Source organism: Octodon degus, unplaced genomic scaffold (genome assembly GCF_000260255.1).
Source record: "Octodon degus isolate 3935 unplaced genomic scaffold, OctDeg1.0 scaffold00014, whole genome shotgun sequence".
Classification (NCBI taxonomy): domain Eukaryota; kingdom Metazoa; phylum Chordata; class Mammalia; order Rodentia; family Octodontidae; genus Octodon; species Octodon degus.
In genome coordinates this window covers 21,678,377-21,692,737 of record NW_004524590.1, presented here as the reverse complement: position 1 = coordinate 21,692,737, position 14,361 = coordinate 21,678,377, and the positions used below count along the sequence as shown (strand labels likewise).

At 39.4% G+C, this 14,361-nt stretch overlaps 2 protein-coding genes across 2 annotated transcripts in view; one reads left to right on the top strand and one right to left on the bottom strand.

Annotated features, from left to right (window-relative positions):
* The window catches only part of R3hdm1 (R3H domain containing 1), a 213,253-nt gene extending 200,947 nt beyond the window's left edge, over positions 1 to 12,306 (bottom strand). The window contains exon 1 of the mRNA XM_023709688.1: positions 12,161 to 12,306. The gene's annotated coding sequence lies outside the window, so the exon portion shown is untranslated. The remainder of the gene's footprint in view (positions 1 to 12,160) is intronic.
* Positions 12,307 to 12,991: 685 nt separating this feature from the next.
* Positions 12,992 to 14,361, top strand: part of Zranb3 (zinc finger RANBP2-type containing 3) — a 222,738-nt gene continuing 221,368 nt past the window's right edge. Inside the window, exon 1 of the mRNA XM_023709687.1 lies at positions 12,992 to 13,279. The gene's annotated coding sequence lies outside the window, so the exon portion shown is untranslated. The remainder of the gene's footprint in view (positions 13,280 to 14,361) is intronic.

Sequence of the window (14,361 nt, the reverse complement as noted above, 5' to 3'; positions counted from 1 at the left end):
GATCGGAAGAGCACACGTCTGAACTCCAGTCACGCCGCAACATCTCGTATGCCGTCTTATTTAAAAAAAAAAAAAAAAGAAAAGAAATGAAAAAGATATTTTGACAGAGAGATCACCCACTGGGGATCTTAGAATGCATCCCCTACAGATGAACAGAAAACATTGTAATTTGCTACTTTAGAAGCATAAGATACTGGATGAAGAGCTGTGTGATATGGGGAGCAGGTGAAGCTGGAGATCAACTATAGCTGTGGGGGCTGGAGCTGACAGCACCCCCCCCCCAAGTCAGGGGTTTTTTTATTACCCAAAAACTCTGGTAACAGTTTTACAGTATTCGCAGTTAAATTATAACTTAATTTTGTATTAATTAACAAAATTTCACATACTAGAAAAAAAGAATAAAGAAGAAATACAAGAAGGGATTTGTGTACTATACTGCATGTCAGCAAGATCTTATCTCAAAAAACCAAACCAAAACAAAAAAATAAAAAATGAGAGAAAGGACTTTATGAACCTGGTGATGTTGAGACAATGTCTGCCAGCCAGAAAAAGTCAACTGGCAACTTCAGGCAAATGAAACAAATTATAGCGAAGTCATGCTTCTAACATATAACTAATAAAAATGTGACATGATTTTAATAAGCTGATGAAAACATTAAAAAATTTAATTAGTGGTGTTAAGAACATTCTCTTCAAATGACTCAAATCCTGATAAAATAGACAAGGGAATGACAGAGACCTACTGTATATTTCATTTGCATTGTTTGGAGTTTTAAGAAACAAATAGCCACATACCTTCCAAAAAAGTTAATTTTAGAAATGTACTAAGTTTTACACTGGCTCAAATTTTTCTCCTTTGTCTACCTTCCATGTGTACAATCTGTCAAGCATTTTGAACAATAAACATGAAATGTGTTTGACTTCAAAACATGTAAAAGTGGGCCAACTACCTAGGAAGGTGAGGCGAAAAGATTTCAAGTTCAAGGCTAGGCTGGGGAACTAAGGCAGCCGTGTCAACAGAGTGGGAGAGTAGCTCACTAGTACTGTACAGTGTTCGCCTAACATGCAAAGGATCCTGGATTCAATCCACAGATCTGGAGGAGGTGGCAAAACCAACACTTTAGTCTTAGATTTTTTTCAAGTTATGAATATAATCTAAAAACAGATTTTTAAAATGTCCTTCAAAGCATTTCTTTCCTGTGGTAAAATCTAAAATCACAAAGATATCACTACAGTCTGGTTGCTTGGTTCTGTAACATAAAATTGAATATATGTTGAAAGATTGGATCTAGCCTCTCATCAGCAACACAATGCAAATTGAATCGGGGAATACTTCTATGTGTATGAGATAAATGCCTGTTAAAAAAATGTACAGGGTTATTTCTCTACCCTTTCCTCCTTTTCAAGTAGAGGGGATGAAGAGAGGAGAAAGAAGAGAGGAGAAAGAAGAGAGGAGAAAGAAGAGAGGGAAAAGGGATCATAGAGACAAAACCTCCTGTTAGATTATGCTCCTGCCACTACAATACTTTAAGCAAAGGCTAAATGTCAGATGTGGACATGACACAGAAATCCACAGGTGGCTGCTCAAAAGGCACAAGCTAGCTATCTTTCCTTTTCTTTCTTACACTTTTTGGAAGAAAAAAAAAAAAAAAAAAGCAGAATTTAGGATAAACTGCCAGAACATTCAGGCTACACTGATTTTTAGAAACTATTGTACTTGGGAGGCTGAGGCAGGTGGATCATTGTGAGTTCGAGATCAGCCTGGGCTACAAAGTGAGCACAAGGCCAGAACTGTAGTGAGACCCTGTCTCAAAGAAAGAAAGAAAAAGAAAGAAAGACAGACAGACAGACAGACAGACAGACAACAACTAAGGATAGTTTATATGACCTCTCACAGGAACACAACAAAGATTTACCAATCTAAGTACAGGTCACATCAAAACTATGACAACTTTTGGTTTAGCACCAAAAAGACAGGAAATCCTTCATACGTGAAGATTAAAGGTTGTGTATGTTCAGACTTTCCACGTGCCTTCGTAAAAGCTATTGCATTTGTGATAAAGACAGTCTACTCTAGGAGCAGCTTACTTAGCTAATAAATACATCTTGCTGACAGTCCCAAAATTAGATCTCCATGTTCTTCATATATCTGTTCTTTTAAACCCTGTCATTAGGAAAACACTCCTGCACTTCAGTAAGTAAGTGTATTTACTTTTTAAATTTTTTTTTCCTTAAATCAGATTGTACTGGTACATTTTCCAGATACACAATGACTATAATCATCATAGAGATGTACCTGTACATGATTATAACTTGATTCTTTTTTTCCCATTCCCCTATCGTCCCTTCTCCATTTACAAAAGCTTTGTTTCCATGTTTTTCTTCTCTCTTTGTTTTGTACATAAATGTATTTTAATCTTCATCCAAGTATAAGCCATTTTATGGCCTTTATACTTTCTGTTCCTCTCATCAAGAATGTTATTGTTTCAAATATTTTATGTCCCTCACTTCAGGTGTTTGCTCAGTCAAAAGGTGTCTTCCCAGACTACTCTCTCTAAATTACATCTCAGTCCCATTGTACCATTAAGATCTCAACCTGTGTTTTTTTCCCTTTCCACTGCAGTAATTTGTAACTAAGGTTACACACACACTCTCTGGGGTCTCACTAGACAATAAAACCTTAAGGGCAAGACTCTAGCTTAGACAGTACAGGATACATACTAAGTTTTCAATAAATACTAAATAAATGTTGAGTGAATTTCATTGCTGTAGCTTTGCAGATAAACTCAGTTAAAGATATTACTGTTGTAATGCAGAGTTTTAATACAAAGAACTTATTTTTTAGAACTTTGTTTCAGTATTTATGGAATCATTAAGAATTTAAAGTCATTTGTATTCAGCAATGAAAATGCATGCCAAACCATCATTCCTTAAAGAAGAAGAAAAAAAAGGGGGGTGGCTGGCCAAATAGCTCAGTGGATTAAAGCGCCTGCAAGCAGGCTCAGGGGCCAACGGTTCAATCCCCAGGCCTGCCCTGCTGGCCCCACCCCAGGGGCGCGCTGAGATGGCGAATGAGACTGGATGTGGTGATGCCTGTCCCTGTAATCCCAGCACTTGGGAGGCTGTAAACAGGAGAATCACTATGAGTCCAATCTAGTTGTGAGATCCTGAACACTCTGTAGACCTGTCCCTAAAATACAGGGAAAAAAAAAAGCAGTTTCCTTTAAAATTGCCAAAAGAATTTTGTGATGTTTCATTCAACTGCTTTAACATTCCACTAAAAAACCATAAAGTTTGCTCCCCCATTTCTCTCTCTCTCTCTCTCTTTCATACAGGGTCTGACTACACAGTTCAGTGTAGTGATCCTCCTGCCTCAGCTGAGAGTATGCTGGGATTACTGGTATACAGCACTATGCCCAGTTGGCTCGTCCATTTCTGAGAAATTTATTTTTTTCATATACATATATACATATATATATATATATATATATATATATATATATATGTATGGTACAGGGTCTCACTATGTAGCTCAGACTTGTAGTGATCCTCCTGCTTCAGCATCCTCAGCACTGGGATGACAGGCATGCGCCACCACTTCTAGTTTTGGTGGCTGGCAAGCATACCCAGGGTTCTGGAGCCAGCATGGCATACAGCACCAGAGATCAAACCTGGTCCTCGTGGCTTGCCAGGCAGGCACTTAGACTGCCGAGCTATTCCCACAGTGCCTCCCCTTCCTTTTTTTTTTTTTTTTTTTCTTTTATAATGTTGAGACAGGGTCTTGCTAAGCAGTTCAGGTTGGCCCTAACTCACTGAATAACCAAAGTGGCCTCAAACTCCCTGTGAGTTTCCTGAGTGCTGGGATTAAAGATGAGCACCACCTCACCTCACTTTCTTTTACTTTTTTTTAATAGCCCTTGCCTTTACTTGTTTACTGTCTTCTGCAATTAAAAGGATAGTAGAAAACTAATAGAGCTCAACTCATAACTGATACAATGATCCAAATTTACAGGAAGGTTACAATGTAGTCATATATATTTTTACTGGAGCAAATAGCTAACTTTGTATAACAGAGAAAGGCTGAGAAATATACATGGAAAAATACAGAATAATTTCTTTGGTGGTTTTTAATATACCAAAATCTTTAAAGGGTGGACATCAGCTAGTTTCTCTTCAAATTCAAAAAGCAGTGTCATTATCCTCACTTTGGAGATTAAAAAACAGACTGAGAAGTTAACTGTAACTTGCTGAAAATCAAATTGGCTGCTAGGTGTCAGAGTTTTGACTTTCAAGAAGGTTTTTGAAATTTTAAATGTGCTATGTATTTCTTTCTGTTGGACAAGTATGTCTTAAAGGACTACTGTGGGGTTAACAAAATGCTTTCAAAAGGTCCATGGCATCCATCTCTTTTCATCTCTATAACCCTGTATAGCCAAAAAACCTCACATTTTACCCAAAAACATGTATCATACCAGAGTGATAATGACAGCAGATATGCAGCCACATAGGCTGTGGTGCAAGCCTGTAATCCCAGCATTCAGGATGCTGAGTAAGGAGGATCACTGTGAGTTTGAGGCCAGGCTGGAGCACATACTGAGTTTAAGACCAGCCTAGAATATACAGTGAGACTTTTTCTCAAAAAAATCAAAACTCAAAACCCAGACCAAGCTGAAAACCAAACCAAACCAAAAAGCACTAGTTGGTTTGCAGAATTTGGCAAGCTGATTCCAAACTACATATGAAACAAAAGGGATTCAGAACAGCCAAAACAAACTAGAAGAACAGGGTTGGATGATTCACACTTGTCAATTTCAAAACCTGTTAAGAGGGGGAATAAAAATTAAGATGTGTCATTTACCTGTACCAACTCTCCATAATGAATGTAAATGGCCTATTATGGCATGAAGATGTATTTAAAAAAAATGAAGGGTAGAGAGTCCAGAAATACCCACCTTTCTTTGGTATACTGATTTTTCAACAACAGTTCAAGACTATTTATTTATTTTTAGGAGCAAAATATATTTATTGGGAGAAAGTATCTGAGAGGAGGGCAGAAGGGAGACCTGAGGAGGTTGCCCCCAAGACAACTTAATGAGGGAAAAAATCTTTTCGACAAATGGTACTGAGTTTAAAAAAACAAAACAAAACAAAACTGGACAGTTACATGCAAATGGATGAACATGGGCTACAACTTAGTATCCATGAAAATTGAAATGGATCAGGATCACCTATTCCAGCTGTCCTCACATTCCTCATCCATTGCTTTAAAACATCCAGTAACTTTATACTAAAAGGAATATAAATGGTCATGTGGTAAACATAGTATAACTTGGATAGAAAAAATGGCACAAATGAATCTCATGAAATACACAAAATGTCTGTGCCTGACCATATTTGCCTAAAAACAGATACTTTTTCTCCCAATACTACTTCTAATTTTAAAATAATTACACTGATAGGAAGTACCTAAAGCAGTACAGCAATGTCTTACGTACTACATTGTTTCCTCCAATAACAATTACATGAATATATTTCAGTATGAAAATGAAGAAACTGACATTGATATAGTCCAAACCGTTATTCAGATTTTACTTGTATTTCTATGCAATTTTGTCACATATATAGTTTTATTTAACAACCACTACCACAATCACCACGCAGAGCTGTTTCATCATCACAATCTCTATTACATGTTGTTTTAAATATGAAATGTCCCCCTAAGACTCATATTGAAGGTTGATTCCAGTGCAGCAATATTCAGAATAAAGGCCTACAGAGGTGACTGGCTCATGATGGTGCTAAGAGTTCACTGATGAGGCCATACATGAAGGGGCTGCAAGGAGGTATGGCCCACTGGAGGAACTAGGTCATTGAGATGTACACGTAAAAGGTGCCTTCTCCCTTGACTCTCTCTCTGTTTTTTTACACTTTCTGTTTCTTTCTCACTCTACTGCATGGCTACTATGAAGTGAGCAGATTTCCTCTATCCTGCCCTTCCACAGATAAACCTTGGACACTGTGAGTCAGAATAAGCCTTTCATGTGTGTGCGCGCGACACACACATGGGATTGAAGCCAGGGCCTTCAGACCAAGAGACATCTCCACCTCCTTTAAAATTTATTTCAACTTATTTTGAGACAAGTCTTACTAAGTTGCCCAGGCTGGGCTAGAAGCTATGATCCTACTTACAGGTATGCAATTCTACTTACAGGTATGTGACACTAAGCCCAAGGAACCTTCCCTCTTTGTAACTCTTTATGTTTGATATTGTGTCTGTGACAAAAGGATGACTAACACATTCTTTGTTAGTCACACATACATTCTGCTCTCCCAATTTCACCACTATCAACTGGCAGCCACTTGTCTATTTCCTATCATTGTAATTTTGTCATTTAGATAATGTTTTATAAATGGAACTATTTGTTATAGAACCTTTTAAAATTATTTTTCAGTCAGCATAATTCCTTTGGGATTCATTCCTTGATGTTGCCGTATGCATTAAGTTTGCTCCTTTTTACTGTTGCAAACTATTTCATGATACGGATTGTTCAGAGTTTAACCATCTACTTGTGAAAGAATTCAGGCTATTTCCAGTAAGATAGCAGCAACAACAAACCATGTACTTCTTTGTAAACATAGTAATTCTATCATAAGTAAGCTCCTTTCCCAAAGAACTTTTAAAGCATGTACCTAGTGCCCATTTAGACTACTGATTTGTCCAATCTTGAATGTTTATATCTGTTAACCTAGACAACTAATTTGAAGATAACATCATACAATACAGTAACCATTGTTGAATACCTATCACTTTGCTTAGTGAAATTTTGTATTCTAGACTACTGATTTACATACATGTATGAAGATTTTAATTTCACAACATTAAAACCTTTTAACCAAAATTCTAGAGCTTCCCTTCCCAGTGAGGGCTAGAGCAGCAAAGTAAATCTGCAGTTCGTTAAACTTCTATTTCAAACTTTTAAGGTGTTATTTTACTTTAGTTCTGGAACTTTCATGTAAATGCAGGTTAGTAAAGTTAATTGCATAACTAGTCTACAAAAGTGACTTATATCTGTAATTCATCAAACAAAGATTTGCAGAAGATTATAGTGCTTCAAGCCTTTGATCAGACAATATCAAATTACTACCTTTCCAAGGGGGTCAAGTAGAAAAGCAAGTGTTTCTCTACTTTTTTCTTTTGGAAGGCAGGTGTAGATGAAAACAGTTCAGTGGGCCATGAGTTATCATTTAAACATGCAATGTGGCCTAGTATTTATGAAGTAAGGCTCACACATTTTGCAACTTGACTAGGGAAGTGAGAGAAAAAGCTGCAATTCACAAGGCAAAGAGAGAACTACAAAGATCATAAAATGCTGGCTTTTAAAATTCACAAGAAAAAGACATTAATAGATGTGTGGAGATTAAGTACAGGAAATAAGAGACAAAGTATGAAAGGATAAGATCTAGCAATAAAAAGCCAAATGGTTGGAAAGTTAAGGTAGATAACTAGCTTTGAGCCTTCATTTAATAACAACTCTTATTTCAACTCTTTGCCAATGCAATGACAAACTAAATTAAATTTAAAAATGATACATATGCATATGCAGGCTACTATCTTTACCAGACACAAGGAAATTTTTAAATTGTATAATACTGCTCTTATTTGGAAAGCAAAGTTAACTTGACAAAGATGATATTTTGTGATTTGATTCATTTCCTATGTCCTTACTAGTAGCAGAGATTAAATGGACGATAATTTAATATTTTTAAAGCTTCCTACTGGGCCAGGTGTGGCAGCACATGCCTGTAATCCTAGCACTTAAGACAGTAAGGCAGGAGAAATGCCACAAATCCGAGACCACCCTGAGTTACACCGTGAATTCAAGTCTGGTTTGAATTACAGAGTAAAAACCTGTCTCAAAAAACAAAAACAAAAAATTCTGAAAAATGAAAGTTTCTTACTACACTGTGAAAAACTGATACCTCTCTTTTCTCTTTACAACTGTCACCTCAGTTATCTAAAACAAAGTGATAAATTATTATCCCAATATACAAAAGTGATTATAAAGACAAGAGGATTATAAAGACAAGAGTACTGATTCTGTGACTTGGTGCTGACCTCTAAGGGCTATCTGAAAATTTCATTACCATGTGACCACAACTCTTTGGCCCATAACTGCCATACATATTTACAACAGGTCATGGAGAGTGCTCATAGTGAAAATTTCTACTTCAAATGCAACATAAATTACAAACTAATCAAACCTCAGAATGGGAAAATCAGAACTCTTACTACTTCCTTATTTCTGAAAATTAAAACTTAGTATTAATTCAAATGGGTATAATTGAGGATTCTAAAGCTTTTTTGTGTGTATGTGTTTGTTTTAAACTTATTTTGCAAGGTATGGCAATGTATGCCTTCTGCATAATATTTGGAAAAGTTTATTTTGATTTTATAAAGTTTTCTACTACTGCCATCATGTAAGGCCCCTGTGGCAAAACATCCAATTGCATTGAGTTTAATAACTTGAAAGGAATGCTACAACATTATTCACCGCACCTTATTATTCAGCACAGGATACAGCTTTGCACCCTTGATGGGCATTAATGTCAGAAATACTCCATGGTAAAATGTTTCATGCTAACCTTAAATTGGTTTAACAGCACAAATTCCAAGTACTTTACTCACAAAGACCTAATAATATGTTTCCAAAAGTGCCTGGGAAGAGAGAGGAAAAGTGTGCCTGGCATGTTGTTTCACAAAAACAAACATTCAAGTGTTGATAAATAATGAGGATTAAGGGCCAACCAAATAGCTCAGTGGACTAAAGCGCCTGCCAGGGACCTCCCCCTCCTCCCACCCCTGGGGAACACTGACAGGGCAACTTGAGACTGGGCGTGCTGGCGCATGCCTGTAACCCCAGCACTTGGGATGCTGAAAACAGGAGGTTCACTAGGAGCCCCATCTGTGTAGTGAGACCCTGTAGTCCCTATACTAAAAATACGTTAAAAAAAAAAAATTAAAACAGAAGAGCAAGAAAACGGATAAGGTTATATGAATTGAAGTTACATACTTAATCGTTAATTCTTCCCTGGCCTGCCATGCTGGCCCCGCCCCCAGGATGTGCTGAGACAGCAATTGAGAAGGGGTATGATGGCACACGCCTGTATTCCCAGCTCTCGGGGATGCTGTAAACAGGTGGATCACTATGACTCCAATCTAGTAGTGAGACCCTGAACACCCTGTAGCCCCTTCCCTAAAAATACAAAAAAAGAATCAAACCAGTGATCAGAGGTTGGCATAGGGAACACATCTGTAGATTGAGGGATTGTTAACTCTATTAAAAGAGCTCAATTGTCAACTTGCCTATAGCCTGGCAGCACAATGAATATATATAGCAACTATAAAAGTAGATCTTAGAACATACATACATCAGATAGCGGGCATGGTGGTGTACAACTACCATCCCAGCATTCTGAGGGCTAAGAGAGGAGGATCTCAAATTCAAGCCCAGTTTGAGCAACTGAGTGACTTAGTGAGATCCTTTCTCAAATAAAAAAAAAAAAAAAAAAAAAGAAGATCTGGGTGTGGTGCTTCATGCTTATAATCCCAGCAATCTGTAGGTTGAGGCTGGAAGATTGAAAATTAAAGCCACCTTAGGCTACATAGTGACTTGTAGGTCAGCCTGAACTTTGAATCAAGACCTAGTCTCAAAAAAAAAAAAAAAAAAAAGGGCTAGCACACTGGGGCCTGGGTTAATCCCTGGTACCACAAAAACAAAAACCACACTCATCAGCTAAATAAATTTAAAACATGTTACAATAACTTAATGTTACAATATGGAATATACTAATTTCTTATTCCAGATTTGAAATACATTTCACAAACATTTGCCTTTTAATTCAAAGGCCAAAGAATCTTCTATAATGTAACTCTTCTGTATCCAGTGATTACTTTCCCACTTGTCTTTTGCTTCAAAATAGCTAGCAACAAATTATTTTTAACAAATTATAATTACTTAAGTCATCAAATGAAATACTCTCATAGTACTACTCAATAACAACTTCTTGAGGCTACAATAACCTGTGTAAAAGAACAAATTCATTTTTGAAAAAGGCATGAGGGGGCCCAGGAGACAGCTCAGTAGAATAAGTGCTTGCCTGGCAAGCACAAGGGCCTGAGTTCAATCCCTGGTTCTGCCAAAAAAAAAAAAAAGAAAAAAAAAAAGAAAAAGGCATTAAAATAACAGTGATTAGTATTTAAATGCAACAACTACCCATGTGTCAGGCACAATGCTTTATATACGGTAATCCTCACAACTCCATAAGTTCAGCATTAACATTCCATTTTCCCAATGGAGAAACTAAACTGTGGCTCAGAAATGGGTCCACGTAGAAACGTGCTATATTACCATCAGTCTTTTCTGCATATAATACACACTGAAGAGTATCAATTGTATAACTTAACAATTAACCACCAAGTTTTGGAAACTATTACTCTGGGCAATATGTGCTATGGGTACTCCATGAGGAGCTGAGAGAACCTGCCTTCCAAAGCTATGCATTACGTTTTAAAAAATATTAATACATATCCTATTTCTTAGTTCTGAATGTATTAAGTTTGTGCTAATTATGAAACAGGGACTATCACTAAGCTAGTAATCTTCTCAGACGCCAAACAAATGATGTAACAGATAGAGCCTGAATATTTTTTCAGAACCTAAGTTTATTCAGATATGGCCCTAGCGCTTCCCTGTGAAGGCTGAGGCAGGTGGAACTGTGAGTCTGAGGTCAGCGCGGGCCACACAGTGAACTTATGGCCTGCCTGAGCTACACAGCAAGGGGTGAGGGGGTCGAGATGGTATGAGTACTCAACATCTGATGAGACTGCCCTGAAACAGCTAAATATGCCATATTTTAAAAAAACTGATGACCATCCAGTTACTCTTGCCAATTTTATTTTATTTTTTTTTCAGTAATGGGGATCAAACTCAGGACTATGCACTTGCCAGGCAGGTGCTTAAGCAGCTGAGCTATCTCCCGTGCTAACCTACTAAATATTTCATAGGTCTTACTGACTCAAAATGTTAGAAATATTGGTGCTACTTCCAGTTTGACTTTGACAATTTTTAATTACACAAATGCTCTTGTTAATCAATGACATGTAAGCCAAAAATAAAGGATTTCTTCAAAGTTACAATTAGGAAAACTGTAACCCTGAAGATGTTACTTTTTTTCCAGAAGATTTTATTAGAGCATTGTTACTTACTAAGCCTACTTAGGAAAGCATCTCTTCATCTTTACTTGGTTGATGAGCTATCCCAGGACATTCATTACACCTCAGGCATAAGAACCACAAAACAATTTTACGTTTCTTTATAAAAGTAAGCTCCAAGAACACTAATTTCTTTGAATATCACAGCCAAAAAAGGGAAAACAACAAAACTACCAAAAACTTCAAACACAAGGTGATTTAAGAGGGCAACCTACAGCTCAAGCATAATAACGCGTGTAAATCTGATCCCAGGGGACCGTCGCACTGTCATTCAACTTTCCTTTTAATGTTCTCGTTGTGCTTTTTCATGTACTACAGGCAAGATACACCTACATTTTACCAATCGGTCGGAAGGTCTCGTTTCCTTTTTGAGAATTCTCCGGAGCAAGGCCAGGGCTGCGGCCGTAGGGCGGGCAGCCAGCCCCGGACACCGGCGCCAGCCACCGTAGAGAGCAGACCCGCTCACAGCACCCGCGCTTGGCAGGCCTGCTGTGGCTGGTTACCCAGTCCCTGGGGCTGCAAGAGCAGCAGCAGCCATGGCAAGGACTCGGGAACCTTTCCCCTGCCTCCTCCGCTAGGCCTCGAGGGGTTTGCTTTTGCACATGGCCCCCGGGTGGGGGCGGTGGGCAGAAGGTAGTGGCTGCAACTGCAAGTCTGCAGCGGGCCAGGAAAGGCTGGCTCCTTCGGAACCCGACCTCCCAAAGGACTGGCAACGATGGCAGAGCCCAGGCTGGAGCACAGAGTGCTCACCGCAGAAGGCCACCTTCTCACACACATCTCTCCCCTGCTTGCCTCCAGCTCCGTTAGCGCTACCGGTTGGCGGGCGGGGGAGGGGAGCGAGGCATGTTATTCCCGGGGAGTGGAGGGGGAGGGGAGCGCATCTCTTACCCGCGTTATTGAGGAGGAGGCGGTTGTAGCGCGGCGCGACGGAGCGACGGCGGGTCTGGGTGGGTACAAGTAACAGTCTTACTAAAGGAAATTAACCCCATCACCAGCCCGGACACCGGCTCCAGCGGCAGCCGCGGCGGCAGAATCCCGCCCCTTCCCACCACGCAGTAGCCCCGCCCCTTCACTCTCTTTCAGCGGCAGCCGACTCCTTCATAGGTTGTACATCCGTGGAGTGACACCAATACTGTCCAATCACGATTGGGAAAGTGACCTCCTCTCCACCTCTTGATCTTCTCCGGGCCCGAGAGAGCCCTGCCAAATCTTGCTCCACCCTCAAGGGACAAATAACCAATCCGTGTTAAGTAACCGCCGTGAAGGACGCAAAAGGCAACCAATAGCAAAACTAGGAGGACAGCCATTTTGCCCACTTGTGAAAGAGCCACCTTTTCCCACGAGCTGGACTTTGAGGTGGGGGAGTTCCGGGAGTTTTTCCTGGCTGAAGACATTGGAAAGACTGCTGTTATGTCTTCAAAGAATATTTATAGTGTTTTATAAGGATAAAGCTAAAATTCTATCCTCCGTGTGGAGTGAAATGAGACATGCTGCTGAAGGGTTTGGCTCCTCCCTTTAGCGGTAACGGGTTCTAAACTGAACACCTGGTTTCTCCAGTCTGTGTGCCGGAGGGCGGGGGGGGGGGGGGGAGTGACTGAGCTTTTCAGCCTAAATGGACTACAATTCCCAAAGTGCTTTGCTTCCCTCCATGCCCTGTATTTGTTTGTTTGTTTGTTTGGGTTTTTTTTTTTTTTTCAAACCTTGAAGGGAATTGTAGTTTCTGGGAGGTACTCGTGTTGCCTACTTGGAAGATAAAGGCGTGACAAAGTTTGGAATGAGTGTTGGGAACTCGTGTTTTTAAGTCTGCAGTGAATCCTGTTCACCACCCTAACAGGAAAAGGGAAAGCCTACTGGTCCGGAATTTTTTCAGAACACGATAGATATTTTATATGGGGGTATTTGAACTGTTTTACTTTCAAGTCGTCTCTTGAAACGTCACTTCCGCTTAGAGGCGGACACATTGCAAACCTGTGGCGGGAGTTGGAGATTCTGCTGCGAATACACAAGGTATAGGGGTCTGGGGGTAGCGTGCAGGGCAAGTTGCGTGTAAAATAGAAAACTGAACGGAAGTTACTTAAATTTTAAGAGTGGATGAAGTGTAATGAGGCATATTCCCAACCACTAAGGCCTAAATCCCGGATTCCCATTTTCTTTGCCGTCTGCGCAGTATTAGTTTGGATGTATGTACTGATAATCGTAGATCCATTTCCTTTCTTTCTTTTTTTTTTTTTTAGTAACTCGGCCACCAAACAAGTGGCGACAAGGTGTCAACTATACTGCACTGCATTTATGGGGAAATAATTATTTTTTTAAAACGGGTGCCTACAGCCTAGGTACCTCAAGCTTAGCAAATGAGGTTCTTATTTATGCTGCTTTGAGGTGCCATATTGGCAGTGTTCCTTGTACCCACGTTCAGTTTGAGGTCCCAACTAAAACTTGAGTACAGGAGTTGCAGGAACTAGCAGAGAAAGGCCTCCTTATTTTAAACCTGGTGCCTCTCCCTTAAACTCTTCCTATCATTTTTACTGATACTGATATCACTAAAAGGTCTTATCAATAATCTTGTAAATGTTTATTGAGCTCTTACATTGTAGTAGGCCCTATACCATACTTTAAGGGGTAGAGCAGCGCCCAAAAAGATTCCTTGTCTGAAAGTAGTGAGGGAGAGGTCAACCAAAACTAATGGTAATGTTACTGGTTCTTTTAATCTTTGGCTGGATTTGGTCAAGAATTCCTTAGACATGTTTTGTGTACTTAGTGTCCTTATTCTCTTTTACTTTTAGTTTAAAATAAACACGTTACACACCAAGTGGGGTACACCTGTAATCCCAGCCCTCCACAGAGGTTAAATCAGTTTATCCCAGAATTCAAGGCCACTCTGGGCTACATAGTGAATTCAAGGCCAGCCTGAACTACATAGCAAGATCCTGCCTCCTCCAAAACACAAGTTTTTTCTCTTTCCATTAGTTTTCTGAAGTACTAATAAGTCTGTTACCAGTAGTCATGAGTGTTTACTGTAGTAAATACTAGTATAACCCTTTTAGATAAAAGGATATGATATAAATTGCAGCCATTCTACCAAAGTGGTG